At 49.5% G+C, this 24,599-nt stretch overlaps 1 non-coding gene across 1 annotated transcript; it reads right to left on the bottom strand.

Annotated features, from left to right (window-relative positions):
* Positions 1–12,081: 12,081 nt before the first annotated feature.
* Positions 12,082–12,163, bottom strand: TRNAS-GGA (transfer RNA serine (anticodon GGA)). Its single transcript has one exon. It is a non-coding gene; the product is annotated as a tRNA-Ser (tRNA).
* Between the last annotated feature and the right edge of the window lie 12,436 nt (positions 12,164–24,599).

Genomic DNA, 24,599 nt, shown 5'->3' with positions numbered 1-24,599 from the left:
CGGCCATAGCAGAGTTGCGGTCCCGCTGATCGTGTGCCTGGGTTTCAGGCCTCTTAAAAACCAGGACACAATATTTGGAATGGAAACCCGGTCATCCAATATTCACAATGGACTGTGGCTCCCCAAGTAGGGTGACCACCTTGTCCCAGATTGTCCGGGACAGTCCCGCATTTTGCAGGTCTGTCCACAGTATCGGGCACCTTCATTCTGGAACAATACAGTATACCGGAATACAGTAGGGATCCGAGCTGTCACTGGAGATGAAGCTGAGGGGCCGTCCACAGTGGAACTATTATTTCCCTTTACAATATATGTAACTAACACCTCACTCCCCCCAGCTTAAGACACACCCTCCGCTCACCCTCCCTCTCCGGCCATAGCAGAGTTGCAGTCCCGCTGTAGGACACCTCCAGCTCTGGTGCAAGGATTTTTGACACCCTAGGCGAAAACAAATTTTGCCGCCCCCATTGACTCCACCCCATTTTCCCATGTGACAGAAGGCACCACTATACAGGAAGCATTGGCTCTTCTTCCTCTAGTGCTGGCTCCAGTGCTGTGCGCTGCAGCTCTAATTATGCTACCGGTCAGACTGGGTTAGTTTACATGCTGCAGGCTGCAGAACATGCAGACGTGGAGGGAAAACAGTGGCCAGGCGCCCCTAGGCAGCAGTACGCCCTAGACGGCTTCCTAGTTTGCGTAGTGGTAGCACCGGCCCTGGACACCTCACAGCCCGACTCCGCTGCCGTCCGGTGTGTGTCGGTGCAGCACAGCCGAGCCCCCTGTTTCCACAGAGCTTCCTGAAATGGATGCAGAATCCTGGGGAGCGCCCAGTGCCGGGACAAGGTCATCCAGTGCCCAGGGCAAAGATGCCAAACTGCGCCCCCCCTTTCCCTTAGGGTTAGGGTCCGAGTGCCCCTTACCCCTGCAATAAACCATTGCGCCAGGGGCAGCCTCCCCTTCTGCCGACCCCTTGTCCCGACCCTGGGAGCACCCCCCCCCCCCCCGATTCGCTACTGGGAAATAGAAAGGCGTGGCTAGATAGCCAGACATCACTCCAGATGGCTACAGAATTTAGGTAGGATTAGAGATTTCTTTCAAATTTCAAAACTTCCATTTCAGGGAGAATAGTGACACTGGGACTTGTAGTCCTTCACTTTCGAGGGATGTGACCCCCCCCCCCAACCCCTACAGGTCCCGGCAGGTGATATCTATGGGGGTCACACGCTTAGATCTCAGGGGTTCATGCTGGGACTGAAAAATTGCATTTCATAAAACTGGTTTTATAACCTGATGTATTAAACAGGAAGCTATTTAATTTGCGCTTTTTTTCATAATTACCATGAGCAGCCAGCAGGGGACGAGAAGCCTTCAAGAACAGTGGCCTTCAAGAGGTCTTCTCTTGACAGACAGACCAAATTAAACAGACTACAAAGGAAATCACAGAGGAAAGACCCGTACCATTCCTCTCTTCTAGCAGACACAGCGCACATAGCTGAGTACTTTGTACACAGGCTGCCAACAAGCATGCGGGCACTGTCCAGGATCCTTTTCACCTGGCAGTTCATGTTTGTCCTGGCTGAGCTTTGATTGAGCCGATTCTGCTGCACGATGAGCAGCAATAAAATAGTAGCTAACCGCTTCTTCATCTCTACAAAAAACCTCAGTCATGGTGATTTTCATATTACCAAAGTAAAGAAATGACGCGCCTGTGGTTTAAAATTCTAAGAGCGATGAGTGCAGCACCTTTCGGTTTCCATTTACCATAACCCCACAGTACATCCTTCTTATAATAAAACAAAAGGTCTGTACCCCGGATTCAACCTTTGTTTAATAACCCCAGACAAAGAGCAATGACAGACAACCAGCTTTCTAAGACTGAAGCCTGAATCAAGATGGTTTCTGATTGGCTGTTGTGAATTACTGCTTTTTTAGTGAATATTCAAAACCAAGGATTTTGGTATATGGCGGATGGTCGAGGATTATAATCCTGACAGTCTTCCTGTCTCTTGGGAACTGTAATAGGGAGATATCTGTTCACATCTGTGTTGCCCATTGTGAGGGGTTCCCACCATCCCTGTACTGAGTTCCCAGGTCTGTACACCCGCTGTGTCCATTATGAGGGGTTCCCACCATCCCTGTACTGAGTTCCCAGGTCTGTACACCTGCTGTGCCCATTATGAAGGGTTCCTACCATCCATGTGTCGAGTTTCTGGGTCTCTACACCTGCTGTGCCCATTATGAGGGGTTAATTTTGTTTATTGAAAATCTTACAAACAACAACTTATATACAATAAAACCATAATAAATAAATAAAACATATTTACAAAATAATTAAATATAATTATACCAACCAGAAAGAACAAGAACAAAATAAACAGTGCAAAACAAATTGCGCATTACATAATCCCTATGGGAGAGCCAGACTAAGGAACATCACCGTCACCATGCATGGAGCCTTTTATCAAAATTGTATTGGATCTGAAAATCTAGGGGAGTGAAAGAAGAATACAAAGAAAGCCGCACACCCCGAGATCAACAGGCAGCAGCTACAGAGCCCTGATATTCCTCCACTCCTTTATCTAGGCCTCCTGCCGCCACCTGTCTTTCTCAAGAGCCCGAATCTTCCCAACCTCACCCAGAATGTTCTGCACCACCACTTCCACAGGGAGGATTTTACCCCGTAGGGATACCTGACACCGTGCACTCCACGTGAAATAATGGACTACTAAACTAACTAAAAAAAGTGTTTCCAAATCATAATCCCGATGAGTCTGGAAAGCCCCATACACCCACTCTGCATAACTCATATGGGGGAGGAAGGGTATACTCAGAGCCCCCCCCCACCCTCTTGTACACCTTTATATTAAAAGGGCACTGAAGTAAAAAGTGATCCATGGACTCCACCACTCCTCCACACTCCACTCTCGGGCAGCCCCGATCACTCATGGAAAAAAACTTCAAGTTGCCCTTCACATATCGTTTTCCATGAAAGGCAAGCCAAGCCTGATCCCTAAACTTCATTGGGATTCTCTCCAAATTAATCAACCGCAAACCCACCCCCAAAACCAGGCTTGGGCAATCCCTCAAGGCCAGTGGCTCGTAAAAAGCAGAGCTCATGATCCGCTTCTCAAGAAGTTTCCTTGGAAGAGATCTGAATTCTCCTGCTGTTACTTGCCACTGCCGAAGTATTTTCAAACACGGGGCAACATAACCTGGGAGCTTATCATGCTTGACCCTTAGGCTTTTCACTGGCCCACCATTTTCCCAGTCTGGCAGAAAGGGCCTAAACCAGGACTGGAAAATACCAACCCACCCAGGCGGTCTCTCTGCCAACATGTTACCAAGATTGTACTTCACAAACATCAGAGAGAAAAAGACTACAGGGTTGATCATTCCTAGACCACCTTCCCGCCTAGAAAGGAGAGAAGCTGGCAAAACGCAAACAAAACTGACATATAGAAAAATCGGAATCAGGTAAGTCTTGATCAGATCAACCTTTTCCCTCAAGGAAAGCTGCCAACCTTTCCAGCTTGCCACCAGCATTCTCCAGCCTGTTCACCCAATTTGCATGACCATAGTCACCTGGGCCAAATTCAATGCCTAGAACTCTAATTTTTTGCTGGGGCTCCGGGAAGTCATCCGGGAGAACAAAGCTCTCACCTTCCACGCCCATCCAGAAAGCTTCATACTTGTCCTGGTTGACCTTTGAACCTGATGCCTCTGAATACTGCCCTATCACTGAGACCACCTCCTGCGCCTCCCCAGTCCCAGAGACAAAAACAGAAACATCATCAGCATAGGCCACAACTTTCAAAGGAGGCTCACCAGCTTTGCCCATAGGTACCCCACACAATGGCCCATTCTCTAGCCTTCTAATGAAGGGGTTAATTGCAAATGCATATAACAGAGGACTCAATGGGCACCCCTGACGCACACCCGAGCCGACCACAAAGGGTTACCCGACCCAACCATTAACCAGAGGAAAGCTTTCAACCCCTTTGTACAAAATCTTGAGCCAATCAATGAAACCCCCCCAGCCCATATCTGCCAAGAAGGAGCCATAAGTACTCATGATTAACCCTATCAAAGGCCTTAGCCTGATCCAATGTCAGCAAAAATGTACCCCAACCAGCAGCCCTACAACGCTCCAAGGCCTCCCGGACAGCTAACACTGCTGAGAAAGTGATTTTACCCTGGACCGAGCAGTGCTGGTGGTGGGATAACAAACTGCCTGCCACTGGCGATAATCGCCAGAAAAAATCTTTGCCAGTATCTTTCTATCGACATTAAGAAGGCTAATGGGGCGCCAATTCTCAATCATCGAAGGATCTTTACCCTTTGACAGAAGGATCACTGCAGATTGCCTCATGGAGGGAGGGAGAGAACCCTCATACAAACAGCCATTAAAAACCTCCACAAGGTAGGGAGCCAGGACCGTCTTAAAACATTTATAAAACTCAGCTGTCAAGCCAGTCCTGGTGTAGAGTCCAAAAAACCCAACATCCTTGTCCGATCAAGGTTTCTTCCTCCCAGGAGATCGGCATAGTATGACCTGACAACCTCCAGGATCCCTGACCTAGACTTCGTCAGAGAGCCCGTACTGTCCTTCAGGCCATGGACCGTCTTAACTGCTACGCTCTGTTTACAGTTCTGGTAAGGGTCAGGCGAATGGTATTTCCCATAATCCCTCTCCTGAACCAAAGAGGCGTGCCGGTCATATTCATGTCTTCTAAGGAGGAGCTTCACCTCAGAGATCGCCCCAGAATCTCCTCCATTCGAAACAAGGCGGTCAAGTTTCCTCCGCAAACGCTGGTAGGTGATATACTTATCTTGCTGCTTCTTTCTTCCTATGGCCTTGAAAAGCCTAACAGTCTGCCGTTTTACAAGCTCCCACCATTCTGACTTGCTGTTGCAAAAGTCTAGGATCGTTACCTGTGCTTGAAAAAAATCCTCAAAGGATTGTCTTACTCTCTCATCTTCCAGGAGGGCCGAATTCAATCTCCAGATACCCCTCCCCCTAGGTGGCATGTCTGAGGCATTCAAAGTCACAGATAAAATACAGTGGTCAGAAAACTCCACTGCCCGGCACACAGGTGCCGAAAAAGCAGAGTCTCCCTTTAAAAAAAAAAAAAACTATCTATCCTACTCTGACTACTACCTCTCTGAAAAGTGAACCCCGTGCTGTCTGGGCAACGCTTAATGTGCGCATCTACCAGACCTGCTTCCCTAACTATCGCATTGAGAAAAAGGGTGTCATAGCCCAACTTATCTCTGAAACCTCTCCTGTCTTTAGACCTAGTAATGGTGTTAAAATCACCTCCAAAAGATAACCTGCTGGGCCGTAAAAAGAAAAGGCTTAATCTTTGTAAAGAGGCATTTCCTGTCCCAATTCGTCTGGGGACCATAGATGTTAATCAGGCGCAGGTCCTGCCCCCTTACAGAGATGTCCAAGACCATGCATCTCCCAATCTCTACCTCAATTACCCGCCGGCAGGTTACCATACCAGAAAAAAGGACTGCAACCCCGCTGGAAGGCTCGGCCGCAAGAGACCAAAATGAGGGACCACGTCTCCACTCCTTCTTTGCCAGATGTATATAGCTGGGCTCATCCTCCGGGCCCACTTTCTCACTCTCTGCTGTCTGTACCTGCATCTCCTCACTCTCCATGCAGGAAGAGGCTCCTTTCCTCATTTGATTAAATCGCTCCTCATTCTTATATTTCTCTTTAAATGCTCCACTATTCTCCGTAAGAGAGCTCACCAATTCCTTCTGCTTCCGCAGAGCTTGTTCCAGGTCCTTCAATTCAGGCCTCAGAGCCGGTCTCTTCTTACTGAAGACTTTAGCACAAATCTGCTTTTTCTTTTTAAATTCAGCTTTCAAAGCTCCCAACTTCTCCTCTTCCTTCTCAATCCGCGTCAGCGTTTCCACAATCCTCCGTCTAAAGACAGACAGAGATTCATCCTTCCTTGGGCCAGGCCAGAATCTTGCACAGGCTGAGGCCTATCCAGGAGGCCCCCGCCAGGGTCCTCCCCAGGATCCAGCATCCTTCCTGGGGCAGAGGAGTAACTCTAGCCCCTGGTCTCTGGAAGCACAGGAGCAAAGGAACTAGCAACCTCACACCTCGCTGTCAAGGAGTGGAATGGCAGTTTCCCACCATCCCTGTGCTGAGTTCCCAGATCTGTACACCCGCTGTGCCCATTATGAGGGGCCCACACCATCCCTGTGCTGAGTTCCCGGGTCTATACACCCGCTGTGCCCATCATGAGGGGCCCACACCATCCCTGTGCTAAGTTCCCGGATCTGTACACCTGCTGTGCCCATTATGAGGGGATCCCACCATCCCTGTGCTGAGTTCCCGGGTCTGCACACCTACTGTGCCCATTATGAGGGGTTCCCACCATCCCTGTGCTGAGTTCCCTGGTCTGTACACCTGCTGTGCCCATTATAAGGGGTTCCCACCATCCCTGTGCTGAGTTCCCAGATCTGTACACCCGCTGTGCCCATTATGAGGGGTTCCCACCATCCCTGTGCTGAGTTCCCGGGTCTGCACACCTACTGTGCCCATTATGAGGGGTTCCCACCATCCCTGTGCTGAGTTCCCTGGTCTGTACACCTGCTGTGCCCATTATAAGGGGTTCCCACCATCCCTGTGCTGAGTTCCCAGATCTGTACACCCGCTGTGCCCATTATGAGGGGTTCCCACCATCCCTGTGCTGAGTTCCCGGGTCTGTTCACCTGCTGTGCCCATTATGAGGGGTTCCCACCATCCCTGTACTGAGTTCCCAGGTCTGCACACCTACTGTTCCCATTATGAGGGGTTCCCACCATCCCTGTGCTGAGTTCCTGGGTCTGTACACCCGCTGTGCCCATTATGAGGAGTTCCCACCATCCCTGTGCTGAGTTTCTGGGTCTGTACACCCGCTGTGCTCATTAGGAGGGGTTCCCACCATCCCTGTGCTGAGTTCCTGGGTCTGTACACCTGCTGTGCTCATTATGAGGGGTTCCCACCATCCCTGTGCTGAGTTCCCGGGTCTGTACACCTGCTGAGCCCATTATGAGGAGTTCCCACCATCCCTGTGCTGAGTTCCTGGGTCTGTTCACCTGCTGTGCCCATTATGAGGAGTTCCCACCATCCCTGTGCTGAGTTCCTTGGTCTGTTTACCTGCTGTGCCCATTATGAGGGACAAAAGGAGAGGGGGGGGGCCAAAGCGGGCTGGGGGATACCAACCCAGGGATTTTTAACGGTATCAGATCAGCAAAATATGCAATCAACTAATAATTGCTAAAAGTATTTTTTATTTAACCAACATACATCAATGGTTCACAAAACTACATTATACAACAATAAAACCAGTAGTGAGGCCGGATATGGTAAGTAAGATCTCCAGGGTTACTCCACTTTGATTCATAAAAGCATAAATGCTAGGCTGTGATTATTCAACATGTTTCGCGCATAGCTCGAGCTTCATCAGGATTTAGCGCAGCAGCAGATCATAACTATTAAAATAAAAAAAAACAGCGTATGTTAAATTCATAAGCAATATTTCCAAAATTATAATACAGATTTCAAAAACATATATTATTTGCAAAATAAGTATACATAGAAAAAGATTACAGAAGTCATATTCACGAGTAAATGTAAGTATATCCGGTCACAGATGCCATGTTCCAAAAAAATGATAATCAGCATATCCAAAACAAAAAAAATGTAAATATATATAAATATAAATAAATATATCATTTAATTTTTCTTACCAATTGGGTCAGAGTCCCACAGGTCTATTAACCACTTCAATACCGGGCACTTAAACACCTTCCTGCCCAGACCAATTTTGAGCTTTCAGCGCTGTCGCACTTTGAATGACAATTGCGTGGTCATGCTACACTGTACCCAAATGAAATTTTTATCATTTTTTTCCCACAAATAGAGCTTTCTTTTGGTGGTATTTGATCACCTCTGCGGTTTTTATTTTTTGTGCTACAAATAAAAAAATACCGAAAATTTTGAAAAAAAAAATGTTTTTTTTTTTGTTTCAGTTTCAAAACTTTTGTAAATAAGTACGTTTTCTCCTTCACTGATGGGCACTGATGGGGCTACACTGATGGGCACTGATAAGGCGGCACTGATGGGCACCAAAGAAGTGGCACTGATGAGGTGGCATTGATGGACACTGATAGGCGGCACTGATAGGCGACACGGATGGGCGACACGGATGGACACTGATAGGTGGCACAAATTGGCACTGATAGCTGGCACAGATTGGCATGGATGGGCGGCAGAGATGGGCATGGATAGGCGGCACAGATGAGCATTGATAGGCGGCACAGATGGGCATGGGTGGGCACTGATAGGCGGCACAGGTGGGCACTCATAGGCGGCACAGGTGGGCACTCATAGGCGGCACAGGTGGGCACTCATTAGCAGCACAGGTGGGCACTCATAGGCGGCATTGGTGTTATACTGTAATAATGGATGCCAATCAGTGCCAAACAATAATGCATGCCAATCAGTGATGCCCATTGTGGGCACTGATTGGCATCCATTATGGGCACTGATTGGCACCAATTGTGCTGACTGGCATCCCTGGTGGTCTAGGGAGGATTACCTTTGCTGGGCATCCCTGGTGGTCTGGTGGCATCCCTGGTGGTCCAGTGTGGGCATCCTCGGGGGGGCTGTGCTGATAATCAATCAGCACAGACCCCCCCCTGTCAGAGGAGCAGCCGATCGGCTCTCCTCTACTCGCGTCTGACAGACGCAAGTGAGGAAAAGCCGATCACCGGCTCTTCCTATTTACACTGTGATCAGCCGTGATTGGACACGGCTGATCACGTGGTAAAGAGTCTCCGTCGGAGACTCTTTACCGAGATCGTAGTTGCCGGGTGTCAGACTGACACCCCGCAACAACGATCGCTGCGATGCGCGCCCCCGGGGCGCGCAGCGGCTTATAAACCTGAGGACGTCATATGACGTCCGGTCAGGATTATGAAACCACTTTGCCACCGTCTATTTGTAATAGGGCGGGCGGCAAGTGCTTAATGTGTTTGCCGTTAATGGTGAGTAAGTAAAGAATTGGAAAGAAGGTGCGATCAATGCACCTACTGGCCAATGGGTACACAAACTGAAAAATGACGCGTCGACCAGAAATCTAGTCTGTAAAGAAAAACAATATATTTTGTATATTGAAGCATGGTGAATTGATCCTAGTAATGTTTAAAGTGGAGGAAATTTTGTATATATAAAGAAATCTCAGCATCATATTACCTGGGTAATTCAATCAATCTTAGTACAGACTGGTTTCAAATGGCCAGTATGGAAAAAAACCAAACAATGTTGTCAGATGAATTACTTCAGTAAATGTTGTAATAAACAGATAAGGTAGACTCTATCAGCTGAGAAGAATAGGCTCAGTCAATTAAAGCAGGAGTCCGCCATTTTTTTTTTTTTTTAAAGCCAGCAGCTACAAATACTGCAGCTGCTGACTTTTAAAACAGTGACACTTACCCACCCAGCGCGCCCGCGATGTCGGCACCCGAAGCCGATCTCTCGATCGTCTCTCGGGTGCTGCCGTCGCCATCTTGGGTATGGGAATCAGGAAGTGGAGCCTTTCGGCTTCATTTCCCGGTTCCCTACTGCGCATGCACGAGTTGCGCTGCGCAATAAGGATGGTCCCCGCTGTCTCTGGGATCCGTGTGTTTCCCAGCAGGCAGCGGGGGACTTTCGCAAAGGGGGCGTAGATTCTGCGGAAAGGGGCGTACCTTCTGCAGAATCTATGCCGGAAATGGGTGCAGATACCTGTACTGTACAGGTACCTGCACCCCCCCTCCCCCCTGAAAGGTGCCAATTGCGGCGACGGAGGGGGGGAGGGTTCCAATGAGCGGAAGGTCCACTTTAGGGTGGACCTCCGCTTTAAGCTAAGTAGTTACAACAAGAGGAGGAAGGTAATAAAAGATCCATCTTATGTAATCATAGATAGATATTGTATATGAATGGAGCCAGCATACCTGTCAATAGGTGTACAATGACACCAGCTTCGGGATAGCCTGTTCAGCAGTTCATCCTCCGTCAATTGCCAACAGGCAACTGACTGGGGGATGAGATTATATGTTGTTTTCTCCAGCTTGGTGGCGTCTGACGTCACCGCAGAGCTGTGGGCGGATTCAGAGAAGGAAAACCTCTCACTCATTGTCAAATCAAGCGTCATTATTCTAGTGCGCATGCGCGGACAACGCTGATAACGTCAGCGGCCGCCCCGCGGCCATCTTTGATTTTCTCAATGCCCATACTGTGAGTGATATGCATAAGGAATGCCTAGAAACCAACCCACGAAGTGTCACATAACACCAGTGGCGTCAGCAACACCAGCGGGACCTCATCTTTAGATCAAACTTGGATGTAAACATGGGGATGTGTAAAAAGAAAAACGAAAACAACGGTTTAACAATAAACTCTAGTTTGGTATAGGGGGTAATGATTTGAGATTTAAATGAGGTAAGGTGAATGGTCCAAGGCGTCAACAACACCAGCGGGACCCCATCCAAAATTTAGTATCAATGTAGATGAAAAATAGACCCGAAAAGACAGGCATTGATATACTAAATTAAATTGAATCCCTAGACGGATGGTTTAAATGATAAAAAAATTGCATGGTATGGGGATATTAGTTGGAATAAATATTGGATAAACAAGAGTGAGCTGTTTTTCCGAATGGATAGGGGACACACTGGTTATATGCCTGATTGATTAGCAGGGAAGGCCAGTGATGTCCCCCGGGCGCCCATACAGACCAGTTAGTTAAAGGGGAAGTGTCATATTTAACAGTTCATGTAAATAAGGCCAAAAATTAGTAGAACAGTAACACGTGTTCGAAAAATATTCAAAATATTGCCGACCGGGGAGATTCTGACATTTGTGGGAAAAGGGAAAAAAAAAAAAATGGAGTTACGTGCCGGTAACATCCTTTTCCGGGAGTCTTTCAGGACAGCCACCTTAGAGAGACACTGGCTCCTCCCCTCTTAGGAAACACCGCCTTCAATTTCACAATTTAAGCCTCCTCCTCTCTCCGTCCCTCAGTTCTTCCAGAGTACCTCCGGCCAACTGGGGAGACACAAGAACACGTCAAAACAAACAACCAAACTTTTAATCTTACCTGACGGTCTCATGTGATGAGTTCCCGAAGATCTCCAAAAACCTGGGTGGGAACCGGTGCTGTCCTGAAAGACTCCCGGAAAAGGATGTTACCGGTACGTAACTCCATTTTTCCCCAAGTTCGTCTTTCAGCTACCTTAGAGAGGATAAGCGAGTACCTTGTCTTAGGGTGGGACCTACTGCTTGCAGCACTTTACGACCAAAGGCTTGGTCTTTGGCTGACAGAAGATCCAATCTATAGTGCTTCACGAACGTAGAAATACTGAACCACGTTGCGGCTCTACAGAACTGTTCAGGGAACGCACCAGCCCACTTTGCCTGCAAAGTTGTCACTGCCCTGGTTGAGTGTGCTCTAATTCCAACTGGAGGCTCTAACACCCCAACCATGTAAGTCTGCCCAATGGCTGACCTTAACCATCTGGCTATCATACGTGTAAAGGCTTTGGAACCCTTCCTAGCCCCTGCAAATAACACTAAAAGTGAATCAGACTTCCTGAACTTGACTTGTGCAATCTAAATAATGAAGGACACATCTTCTAACGTCCAATTTATTAAGATGTGTTCCTGTTCTCTCACTGGCTTTGAACGAAAAACAGGCAGCACAATCTCTTGGACTCTCTGAAGACTAGAGGCTACCTTAGGTAAAAAGGCCGGATCTGTCTTAAAAACTGAATGGTCCGGAAAAGGAGTGCCCTAACAAAAAGGGCTTCGAGTTTACTCACTCTCCTTGCCGTAGTGATCGCCACAAAAAACAGTTTTGAGAGTGATCAAACATAACGAGCAAGATTCCAATGGCTCAAAAGGTTCCTTTGTGAGAACCTGTAAAACTAATGAAAGATCCCGGCTGGGAAGGGAGCGACCAAAGGCTTGGTCTTTGCCTACTTAAGGCTCTAAAGAACCTTACTATCCCAAGGTCTGATATTAGATGCCTTTGGTGTAGTCGGCAGGATCTGAACCTGCGCGGGGAGACCCCAATGGATTTCCAGTCCATAGCCTTAACCACTCGGCCACGACTACTCCAGAAATACGCTTGAAGCGGATACCTGACTCTTCAATGTTTCAGGGGCTAAACCTCTATCTGCCCCTGACTGCAGGAACTCTAGAACGGCCACCGAGCTGTGCACATTGAAGGAGTTCTCTGAGCACCAGCTATTGAACCGCCTGCAAACCTTCAAGAAAATGGTCTGAGTTTCCATTTACCTGCAATTCAGAAGAGTGGCTACTAAACGATCTGAGACCCCTTTGCCCTTCGGCAATTCCTCCTCAGTAGCCAAGCTGCAAGGTTCCACCTGGGGACAGCAGATTGGACCCTGGGAAAGGAGACACTCCTAGACTGGGAAAACCCAGGGGGGGTTCCACAGACAAGCCCTTCAGAATGGAGAACCACGGCCTCCTGGGCCAATGAGGTGCAATTAGAAAAAGGTAGTAATCTCCACCTGAAACTTCCTTAACCCTGCAGGAATCAGAACGGGAGGGGGAAAAGCATAGCACCTAGAGAAACCCTAACTCTGTGCTTAGTGCGTCCGCTCCCGACATCCCATCTCCCCTGTTCATGGAACAGGAGATGGCTTCTTTCGCATTTTCCCTTGAGGCAAAAGAGGTCTATCGAAGGAATCCCCCACCTCTGGGTGATCATTTCGAAAACGTCCTGCTTGAGAACCTGGTTGCTTTCTCCCCGTGTTCTCCTGCTGAGGAAATCTAATACCTGAATTTGCTCTCCTTTCAAACGGATCACTGGAAGGACAGGAATTTAACATTCGGCCCATTTGAGGATGGCTTTCGCTAGGGCCCATAAGGATCTGCTCCAGGAGCCCCCATCTTGTTGACGTAAGCCACTGCCAAGTGACTGTCTGACCTGACTCTTACATGATGTCCTCAGAGCACTCTCTGAAAGGTCCTGAGAACCAGATCTACTGCTCTCCACTCCCTCCAATTTGAGGATCTCTTTGACTCCTTCCTCTCCCAGGTACCCTGTACCAAACGGGAGTCTAGGTGTGCACCCCAACCTGAGCCGTTCGTATCGGTTGTAACCACCCTGGATATTGGCAAAATCCATTCTAGGCCTTGTGACAAACTTGCTCCCTTTCCCACCAAGGGGACCTCTTTACCTGGGTTGAAACCGAAACCAAAGAGTCCCAAGACCCCTGACTGTGGTCCCAAACCTTCAAGATGAATAGTTTGCAAAGGACGGTAACGTAACCCCGTCCACTGAACTGCTGGGAGCGTAGATGTCAGTAAGCTCAACCCAACCTTCCTCACTGAGTTCTGACGGTTGCCCTGGAGAAACAACAGTGCTTTGTCTACCTTCTGGATTTTCTCCAAGGAGGGAAGAACCTTTTGTTCTGTTGAGCCCAGCACCTACCCCAGGAAGGTGACCCCTAGGGAAGGAATTTAAGTTGGGTTTCTCTAGGTTCAGAGGCCAACCCAGGCTCACAAACAGGTCTTTTGTTACCTGTGGATCCCAAATCAACTGCGCCGGAGAAGATCATCAAGATACACGATCACCGAGACTTCCCTGAGACACAGGAATGCCAGAACCTCTACCATTACTTTGGTGAGGATACGAGGGGGAAGGGGATAGCCCAAAGGGAAGTGCTTTGAACTGAAGGTGTAGCACCCCTACAGAGGTTATCACTGCCAGCCTAAGAAAAAGCTGGTGGCTCTCTGCGATGGGAATATGCAGGTATACATCCTTACTATCGATGCCCTGAAACAGTTTTGGTGGAAGAGGTGCCCTCACCCAGTGACTAAAACCAACCAAAACTTTCTGTAGGTGACCAAGACACACAGACGCTTCAGGTTCAGGATGAGCCTGAACTTTTCCAAAGGCTTGTGAACCACAAAAATGTGAGAATAGAAGCCTTGCCTGTCTATCCTGCTGGGACCTGTATTACCACTTCCTGTTCCTCTAACTCCTGAAGAGGAAAGAAGGGCACATTTTTGGCAGCTCAGTGACAAGGAGTCTCAAAAGGGGAGAGCTCTAAAAACTCCAAACGGTAACCTCTTACGATGATGATCCCCAACAAAAAAACTGATTGGAGGTGATCATCTCCCACTGGGGGAGGAAGGCCCCTTTTTTACTGCTCCCCATATTTCTTCTTAAGGGGAAAGGCCTTTTTCTTATCAGCCGTGCGATCTAGCACTGCTTCAAGACCTGGCCCAAACAGCAGGTCTCCTGTAAAAAGGATTCCACAGAGCTTTGCTTTGGACGCCTTGTCCCCCTGCCATGTCTTCAGCCTTAAGGCCCTCCAGGCTGAGTTGGTCAGAGCCAGAGTTGGTCAGAGAGGACCTTGCATACATTCGCATGGATTGAGCTGAAGCATCCGCAGTGTATGCTGACTCCTTAAGGCGCATGGGAAAGGAGAATAGAAAAGTCTCCTCTGCCGTCATTGCTTCATGCATTAATCTGGATAAGCCAATACTTCATATTACGAGCCACCACTGTGGCTGCTATGGCAGGCTTAAAGATTTTCTTATGATAAATCCCAGGCATCCTTCAGAAGTGAATCCATCCTTCAAACCATAGGGTCTAAAAGTACCCCCATGTCCCCAAGGACAGGTCAGTATGCCTGGACATCTGAGAAAAGGCAGCATCTAACCTGGGAGATTTTATTCCAGACAAGAGCCTCCTCTTCCGCCCAAGGAAACCTTTGTTTTAATGCACCAGAAAAGAAAGGTTTTCTTTCGGGATCCTGCCATTCCTGATGGCATTGATCAAGACGTCATGAACCGGGAACACCCGCTTCCCCTAGGCCCTAGTACATCTGATCGTGGGGTGACAGTGCCTTCTTTTTCTCTTGTATGCCTACAGTGGTATGAATAGCTCCCAAGAGCTTATCCACTTCATCCAGGGGAAGTTTATAACTTGAGGTTCTTTTGGGTTCCCCATCCAAGCCCTCACCATCAGATTCCCCTTGGGAGTCTGAGACGGCACTGTCAACTTCTTCCTCAACTTCCTCTCTGGAACCCTCTGGATTCTCCCTATCCTGCGGGAGGAACATCCATTGGGTTAGGTGGAACACTCTGCTGCGCTGGTGAAAGAGTGCTCTGGAGCTGAGGCCACTGGAACCTTCACAGAAGCCGCCAGATCTGCACCCTGTTCTGCTGCCTGCTCCCTAATGGCGCCCAAACAGGGACCTGAACCCTGGACCCTCAGATTAAAGGTCTGATGCTCTACCGACTGAGCTATCCGGGCCTTCAATACACTCCTTACAAAGTGCCTTGAACCAGGAATTCCCCAAAGAGGCTCTACATGAAGGACACTCCCTCCTAGAACCAAGGGGGGACATGCTCAAGTCTTTCTGAGACAGAAATAAAAGAGGGCAGCATAAAATTTAAAAAGAAACACCAGCACTACTTAAGAGGACCACCGGGAGTGCCCCCCCTAGGATCAATCTCCACCTGGATCCCAGATGCACTGCCCTTCCCCCCGACCACCTAGGGGGAAAAAACACCAGTGGAGCTACTGGTTATAAAGGGAACACCTCCCCAGGGTTTTCCTTACCTTTGAGTGGCTGGTGCCGTTAACTCCAGGAGCACTTGAAGCCACTGCTTCGGACATTCTCCTGTTGAGGAAGAGTGGTGCGAACGTGCCTCCAACAGCTGCCTGTACAACTTAGAAGAGAGGCTGCACCAGCCGAACGCTTGGTCCCACTTTACGACCGCGTCCGGAAGACGCGGGTCCAACGAAGATGTCCGCCCCCACCAGAACTGACGTCGCCCGTCATCTGGTCCGGCCTCCAGCTCCAAGCCGACTGAAAACACAGGGGGACCTAGGACGTCCTGTTGCAGCGCCCCACTGGGCGAAATGAAAGGATGGACCTCCCCAAACTTCCTGCTTTCCCCAAGCGAAGTTTAGAGTGCGTGTAAGACGGTCAGTACGAAAGTCCAGCTCCCTGGCCGACCGGACTGCCGATCCCGTTGTAACACCCGACTGGGCGAACGAACGGATGGACCTCACAAACTTCCCGCTTTCCCCAAGCGAAGTTTAGAGCACATGTAAAACGGTCAGTACGAAAATTCAGCTCCCCGGCTGACCGGACTGCCGAAAGTAGACCGATAGACGATCGGACTGCCGAGTGGGGCCGGAGCTCCGCTCGGATAGCTTCAGTCTCGCCAACTGATTTAGCTAAGGTTCCTTAGCGGTGTCTCCCCACCGGAGGAAACACCATAACTGAGGGACGGAGAGAGGAGGAGGCTTAAATTGTGAAATTGAAGGCGGTGTTTTCTAAGAGGGGAGGAGCCAGTGTCTCGCTAAGGTGGCTGTCCTGAAAGACGAACTTGGGAAAAATAAAAAATTATGATAGGGTTAATTTTGTTTATTGAAAATCTTACAAACAACAACTTACATACAATAAAACCATAATAAATAAATAAAACATATTTACAAAATAATTGAATATGACTATACAAAACAAGAACATAATAAATGGTGCAAACCAAAAAGCATACAACATAATCCCTACGGGAGAGCCAGACTAAGGAACATCACCATCACCGTGCGTGGAACCTTCAATAGAAACGGAGTGGGAACTGCCATTAGGGTAGTTGAGGCAGACGCTTCTTAGCCTGACTACTCCCTCTGCCGAGAGAACCAGCGCGCTTCGTTGCACCCTGACACTCATCGTCCATAGAGGACGCTGAACTGAACGAGTCCCAATCATCATCATCATCATCTGACAGGACCTCAAACTTATTTTCTACATGCAAAACCTCAGGACTTAAGGTAACTGCACCTCTTTTCTTCCCCTTCCTTTTGCCCCTCTTCCTTTTATCCTCCAACCATTCCATATCATCCTTGGACAAATCAGAGTCAACAACCTATCCACACCTATCCTCCCCCCCACTCTCCCTTCCCTTATCTACCACTAGGTCAGCCTCTTCACCATCCACCCCACTCCTCTGCACCCCATAACCCATAACAGAGACCCTGCAGCATCGGGGGAGGGGGACTGGCACCGCACTTGATGCACCTGCCTCAGCACCTCTTGCTGCCTCTGCAATTTTAGAAGACACAGAAGGATAAGACACAGAAGGACTGGACACATTCTTGGCAACTGAAACCTTACCCACAGACTGGGGAGACACAGACACATTGGGTATGGGCACAGACTGGGGAGACACATTGGGTATGGGCACAGACTGGAGAGACGCAGACACATTGGGTATTGGCAGACTGGGGAGACGCAGACACATTGGGTATTGGCAGACTGGGGAGACGCAGACACATTGGGTATTGGCACAGACTGGGGAGACGCAGACACATTGGGTATTGGCAGACTGGAGAGACGCAGACACATTGGGTATTGGCAGACTGGGGAGACGCAGACACATTGGGTATTGGCACAGACTGGGGAGACGCAGACACATTGGGTATTGGCACAGACTGGGGAGACGCAGACACATTGGGTATTGGCACAGACTGGGGAGACACATTGGGTATTGGCACAGACTGGGGAGACACATTGGGTATGGGCACAGACTGGGGAGACACAGACACATTGGGTATGGGCACAGACTGGGGAGACACAGACACATTGGGTATGGGCACAGACTGGGGAGACACATTGGGTATGGGCACAGACTGGGGAGACGCAGACACATTGGGTATGGACACAGACTGGGGAGACACATTGGGTATTGGCACAGACTGGGGAGACACATTGGGTATTGGCACAGACTGGGGAGACACATTGGGTATGGGCACAGACTGGGGAGACGCAGACACATTGGGTATGGGCACAGACTGGGGAGACACATTGGGTATGGGCACAGACTGGGGAGACACATTGGGTATGGGCACAGACTGGAGAGACGCAGACACATTGGTAGTGATGGACGAACGTTTCGCCCGGCGGTCGTTTCGCGGCGAATTTCCGACTTTCGCCGTCCGCGGGTTCGAACGCCTTTTTCCGTCGTTCGCCCCGGCGGACTTACGTGTTTAATGTATACAAGAACTTTAACCTTTCGTGACACGTTTATCATGTGTTACAGGACAACCAATTGAGACATGACAGCTCATGGACACTTGGACATTCCCCCTAACCTATAAATACACCCGATCCGGTGGCCATTTTACATTCTTTCTTCTGTCACTGTAGGGAAAGGATCCTGTGTGGAGTAGGGACAGAGAAAACGCTAGCTATTTGGTACACAAAAGTTCTTTTCAGGACTGGTATAGGTGTTAGGTCAGCAGCCTGAGTTTCTTTTGTCAGTTTAGATAAAAGGGACAGAGCGCTGTATGCTGCTATTTTAGGGACAGCTCAGCCAGATTAGTCTTTCTTCATCATCATCATCATCATCATCATTAGCTGTTACTATCAGGTCCACAAAAGAGCTGTTCCAGCTAATCGTTCCAGCCTACTCTTTTTTGCCAATTTGTATAGGGACAGGCAGGAAGCAGTGTGTCAGGCAGTGAGGATAATTTTAAAGACTTGCTGTTACTATTAGTTCCACAAAGGTTCTTTTCAGGACTGGTATCAGTGGTACGGTAATAGGCTTGTACACGTATAATATTCTTTCTTCCAAATATAGAAAGAATATTATACTTGACTGCTGCCCTTCTGCTGCAGTCTGCTAATCATTCACAACTCACTTGTTCCACAAAGCTCTTTATCAGGACTGGTAACTTGGTCTGTCTAGGGTGCTACGGTACATAGGCTTGGGTGCGGTACAGTCTGCTGTTCTGTAAGGACCGCTATCGGTCCACAATACATAGGGTTGCCGTGCACTACTGCTGACCGCTGCCCTATACTGCAGCAGTCCTTCAGCGGTATAGGGACTGACGCACAGTCTGCTAAACACTAATACACAACCTGCTTGGTCCACAAAAGTTCTTATAAGGACTGGTAACTTGGTATAGGGTGCTACGGTACATAGGCCTGAGTGCGTTACAGTCTGCTGTTCTGTAAGGACCGCTATCGGTCCACAATACATAGGGTTGACGTGCACTACTGCTGACCGCTGCCCTATACTGCAGCAGTCCTTCAGCGGTATAGGGACTGACGCACAGTCTGCTAAACACTAACACACAACCTGCTTGGTCCACAAAAGTTCTTATAAGGACTGGTAACTTGGTATAGGGTGCTACGGTACATAGGCCTGAGTGCAGTACAGTCTGCTGTTCTGTAAGGACTGCTATCGGTCCACAATACATAGGGTTGCCGTGCACTACTGCTGACCGCTGCCCTATACTGCAGCAGTCCTTCAGCGGTATAGGGACTGACGCACAGTCTGCTAAACACTAATACACAACCTGCTTGGTCCACAAAAGTTCTTATAAGGACTGGTAACTTGGTATAGGGTGCTACGGTACATAGGCCTGAGTGCAGTACAGTCTGCTGTTCTGTAAGGACCGCTATCGGTCCACAATACATAGGGTTGCCGTGCACTACTGCTGACCGCTGCCCTATACTGCAGCAGTCCTTCATTGGTATAGGGACTGACGTACAGTCTGCTAATCACTAACACACAACCTGCTTGGTCCACAAAAGTTCTTATAAGGACTGGTAACTTGGTATAGGGTGCTACGGTACATAGGCCTGAGTGCAGTACAGTCTGCTGTTCTGTAAGGACCGCTATCGGTCCACAATACATAGGGTTGCCGTGCACTACTGCTGACCGCTGCCCTATACTGCAGCAGTCCTTCATTGGTATAGGGACTGACGTACAGTCTGCTAATCACTAACACACAACCTGCTTGGTCCACAAAAGTTCTTATAAGGACTGGTAACTTGGTATAGGGTGCTACGGTACATAGGCCTGAGTGCGTTACAGTCTGCTGTTCTGTAAGGACCGCTATCGGTCCACAATACATAGGGTTGCCGTGCACTACTGCTGACCGCTGCCCTATACTGCAGCAGTCCTTCAGCGGTATAGGGACTGACGCACAGTCTGCTAAACACTAACACACAACCTGCTTGGTCCACAAAAGTTTTTATAAGGACTGGTAACTTGGTATAGGGTGCTACGGTACATAGGCCTGAGTGCAGTACAGTCTGCTGTTCTGTAAGGACCGCTATCGGTCCACAATACATAGGGTTGACGTGCACTACTGCTGACCGCTGCCCTATACTGCAGCAGTCCTTCAGCGGTATAGGGACTAAGAGTTTTGTCACAGGGTGATTTAAAAAATGACAGGCAGAGGAAGAGGCAGGCCCTTCCGCACGGGTGGTAGGGGTAGGGCAGGAGCAACAGCCTTGAGCCAAAGTGGGAAGTTGCAGAAGGTGCGTTCAATTACTTTAAAGGACGCACCAGACTTGGTTGAGTGGCTCACTCAGCCTTATTCTTCTGCACCCTCCTCATCCTCTCGATCTGCACCCTCTTCTTCACTCTCTGCTATGTGCACCCCCAAAGACACTACCACCAACAACACCACCACCACCACATACCTTCCGCTTGAGTGCAAATGGGGGCCTTCATGCTCCAGTGTTTTAATAGGGACCCCCGTATAAAAAGCATGAGGGTCAAGGACCAGTACTGGGTGGCAACGTACTTAGATCCCCGGTACAAACACAAAATGGCGGAAATGTTACCGCCGTCGCAGAGGGCTGTCAGAATGCAGCACTTCCAGGCCTTGCTTCGAGAAATGCTGCATTCTGCTTTTGCGTGCGCTGGCAGAGGAGCAATTCCCACTCCCAGAGAAGGATTTGCGGGTACCAATCCAACAGCGCCTGCAAGAAGAGGCCGGTTTGAAGATGTGTTGGTGACTTCGGATATGAGGTCATTCTTTCAGCCGACCCATCGACAGGTGTCATCCGGATCCAGCATCAGGGAACGCCTAGACCGTCAGGTGTCCGACTACATTGGGTTAACGGCCGATGTGGACGCTCTGAGGAGTGATGAACCCCTAGACTACTGGGTGGGCAGGCTTGACCTCTGGCCAGAGCTTGCCCAATTTGCAATCGAACTGTTGGCTTGCCCCTCATCCAGTGTCCTGTCCGAAAGGACGTTCAGCGCAGCAGGGGGGATTGTGACCGATAAGCGTACTCGCCTAGCTCACGACAGTGTTAACTACCTCACATTTCTAAAAATGAATGAGGCATGGATCTCGGAGGAATTCAACACATGTGATCAGTAGACCATGTATATGTCTATAAACAATTTTTGGAATCAAGCACACAGACCTTCTTAATTCATTTGGCTCACTTCCCTGACCCAAAAAAGCACACCGTACTATATGCCCCTACCCTCCTCTTTGAAGAGGTTGAGCGGTGTCATATTTCTACTGGGGCTGCTTATTATGAGGGGTTCCCACCATCCCTGTGCTGTGCTGACTTCCTCCTGGGTGTTCTTATTATGAGGGGCTCCCACCATCCCTGTGCTGTGCTGACTTCCTCCTGGGGGTTCTTATTATGAGGGGATCACACCATCCCTGTGCTGTGCTGACTTCCTCCTGGGGCTGCTTACGGTGCTGCTGTCAGCGCTGTATGTCACGGAGCTGCTGTCAGCGCTGTATGTCACGGAGCTGCTGTCAGCGCTGTATGTCACGGAGCTGCTGTCAGCGCTGTATGTCACGGAGCTGCTGTCAGCGCTGTATGTCACGGAGCTGCTGTCAGCGCTGTATGTCACGGAGCTGCTGTCAGCGCTGTATGTCACGGAGCTGCTGTCAGCGCTGTATGTCACGGAGCTGCTGTCAGCGCTGTATGTCACGGAGCTGCTGTCAGCGCTGTATGTCACGGTGCTGCTGTCAGCGCTGTATGTCACGGAGCTGCTGTCAGCGCTGTATGTCACGGAGCTGCTGTCAGTGCTGTATGTCACGGAGCTGCTGTCAGCGCTGTATGTCACGGAGCTGCTGTCAGCGCTGTATGTCACGGAGCTGCTGTCAGCGCTGTATGTCACGGTGCTGCTGTCAGCGCTGTATGTCACGGAGCTGCTGTCAGCGCTGTATGTCACGGAGCTGCTGTCAGTGCTGTATGTCACGGAGCTGCTGTCAGCGCTGTATGTCACGGAGCTGCTGTCAGCGCTGTATGTCACGGAGCTGCTGTCAGCGCTGTATGTCACGGTGCTGCTGTCAGCGCTGTATGTCACGGAGCTGCTGTCAGCGCTGTATGTCACGGAGCTGCTGTCAGCGCTGTATGTCACGGAGCTGCTGTCAGCGCTGTATGTCACGGAGCTGCTGTCAGCGCTGTATGTCACGGAGCTGCTGTCAGCGCTGTATGTCACGGTGCTGATGTCAGTGCTCTGTATTACGGTGCTGCTGTCAGTGCTCTGTATCTCCTGCACCCTCTTGTTTGCCTACCCTGGTCCCTGACCTTCCCTCTCCTCCATTGCCTTCATTAGCTCCATAGTCCTGAATTGTCAGAACAATTTCCCAAATAAAAAAAAAATGCTTGTAGTTATCGATCCCAAATTCACCTCATACATGTATTATGCTATTGTCCAGGTGGTGGGACTACGTGCTACCCCCTAATAATTACCCCGTGGCCGCAAATTCGACCTAAAGGTTTGCGAAATTCGCCTCCCATTGAAGTCAATGGAGCCCGCGGCGAACGGTCGTTTTCGCGAACGTTTGTGTCCGTTCGCGTTTCGCGTTCGCGAAACGTCCCGTCGGAAGTTCGTCCATCACTACACATTGGGTATTGGCACAGACTGGGGAGACGCAGACACATTGGGTATTGGCACAGACTGGGGAGACGCAGACACATTGGGTATTGGCACAGACTGGGGAGACACATTGGGTATTGGCACAGACTGGGGAGACACATTGGGTATTGGCACAGACTGGGGAGACACATTGGGTATGGGCACAGACTGGGGAGACACATTGGGTATGGGCACAGACTGGGGAGACACAGACACATTGGGTATGGGCACAGACTGGGGAGACACATTGGGTATGGGCACAGACTGGGGAGACGCAGACACATTGGGTATGGACACAGACTGGGGAGACGCAGACACATTGGGTATGGGCACAGACTCAGATGGGATCACAGGCCCTCCAGATGCTGAGCTCTGTGCATCCTCCATGTCCAGACGGAAAAACTCTCTCATGAGCTCAGGCTTGTTGTGCATTGCCTCAGGACACTGACTGTAAGGATGTCCCACTGCATTGCACAGATTACACCTGATGATATTACAGTCCTTTGCCAAATGTCCTATACCCTGACACAGAGAGCACTTCATCACTGGACAGGAGGATGCAAGATGCCCTTTATCGCCACATTTATTGCAGAGCTTTGGCTGGCCCGGGTAGAAGATGGTCAGCCTGTCCCTCCCCAGGAAAGCTGAGGATGGCAGATGTTGGACAACATTATCAATGACTTTTAATTTCAGCTGCACAGACCATCCCCCTGTCCATATTCCCCGATCGTCCAAAATCTTTCTTAGGGGGCTCAGGACGTCCCCATACCTCCTCAACCATACAGTCAGATCCCCTTGCGGTATGGATTCATTGTGTACCAGAACTGTCACCATCTTAATGAGGGGCTGGCGTGATATAAGTTTGGGGATGAGCCCTTTCCAGTCCGGCAGGCCCCTACACACGTGTTCAAACTTCTCCCAAAATATGTCCAAAGACTCGGGACGGATAAAGGACAAATCATATTCATAGGAACCTGCCGGACTGATCAGGGCGAAGATATCTGCAGGCCTAAACCCCATCTGCAGGATTTTATCCACCACTGTCCTCCTATGTGGGGGTTTCCATCACCTTCCCATTTCAATTGTACAACATTCCTCCTTTTAAACAGGGAGGAAGATAGAACGTCCCCATGCTCTTTCCCTGCTTGTTCCCCCTTCCCAGAACCTGTGGCAGCAACACCAGCATAAGTTTTTCTTCCAGCTTTTGCAGTCTTGTCCTCAGATACATTCAAACCTGCTGGCAGAGAGTCTGAATCAGCTGGGATAGCAGTCTTCTGATTAGCAGGACCCACCCCCTCCCCCGAACACTCTGCTTCAATCCTGGGAGCCATCACAGTCTTGGCTGCTGTAGACTCCTGGAGAGTTGTAGTACTACTACACCCAGCATCTCCTCCACCATTCACAGGAACAGCCGCTGTGCCTGGTCCAGGCAAAGTCTCTGTATTGTCCATGGACCTCTCTGCAGACTGAAGCTGACAGTTATTTATTGCTTGCAGTACATTGTCTATGGGTCTGGGCTGACTGTCTGTAGCACTACAACCCTCAGCAGGCCCATTGTCATTAAAGTTCCCCCCATCCTGCACACACACTGTACCTGCACCTGCCCTCTCCACAGGTTTTTCTTCCACAGGGCTGGGAACGGTGTCCATCTTCTCCTCACCATCCTGGGGAGCTGAATCTGGACTGGTCTCCAGTTTGTTAATGAAATCCAACATGTCAGATCCTTCATCCTCCTGCTCAGATGTTCCACATTGCTGGGGAGGGAAGGGGACAGAGGCCTCCGCCATTGAGGGCTCAGTTCTTAGATCTGTACATCCACTGTGCCCATTATGAGGGGTTCCCACCATCCCTGTGCTGAGTTCCCAGATCT

Source organism: Lithobates pipiens, unplaced genomic scaffold (assembly GCF_037356315.1).
Source record: "Lithobates pipiens isolate NorthernLeopardFrog02 unplaced genomic scaffold, aLitPip1_a1.2 Scaffold_30, whole genome shotgun sequence".
NCBI classification, from domain to species: Eukaryota; Metazoa; Chordata; class Amphibia; order Anura; family Ranidae; genus Lithobates; species Lithobates pipiens.
The sequence above is the reverse complement of the archived record's forward strand: the minus strand, read 5'-3'. Positions and strand labels throughout refer to the sequence as shown.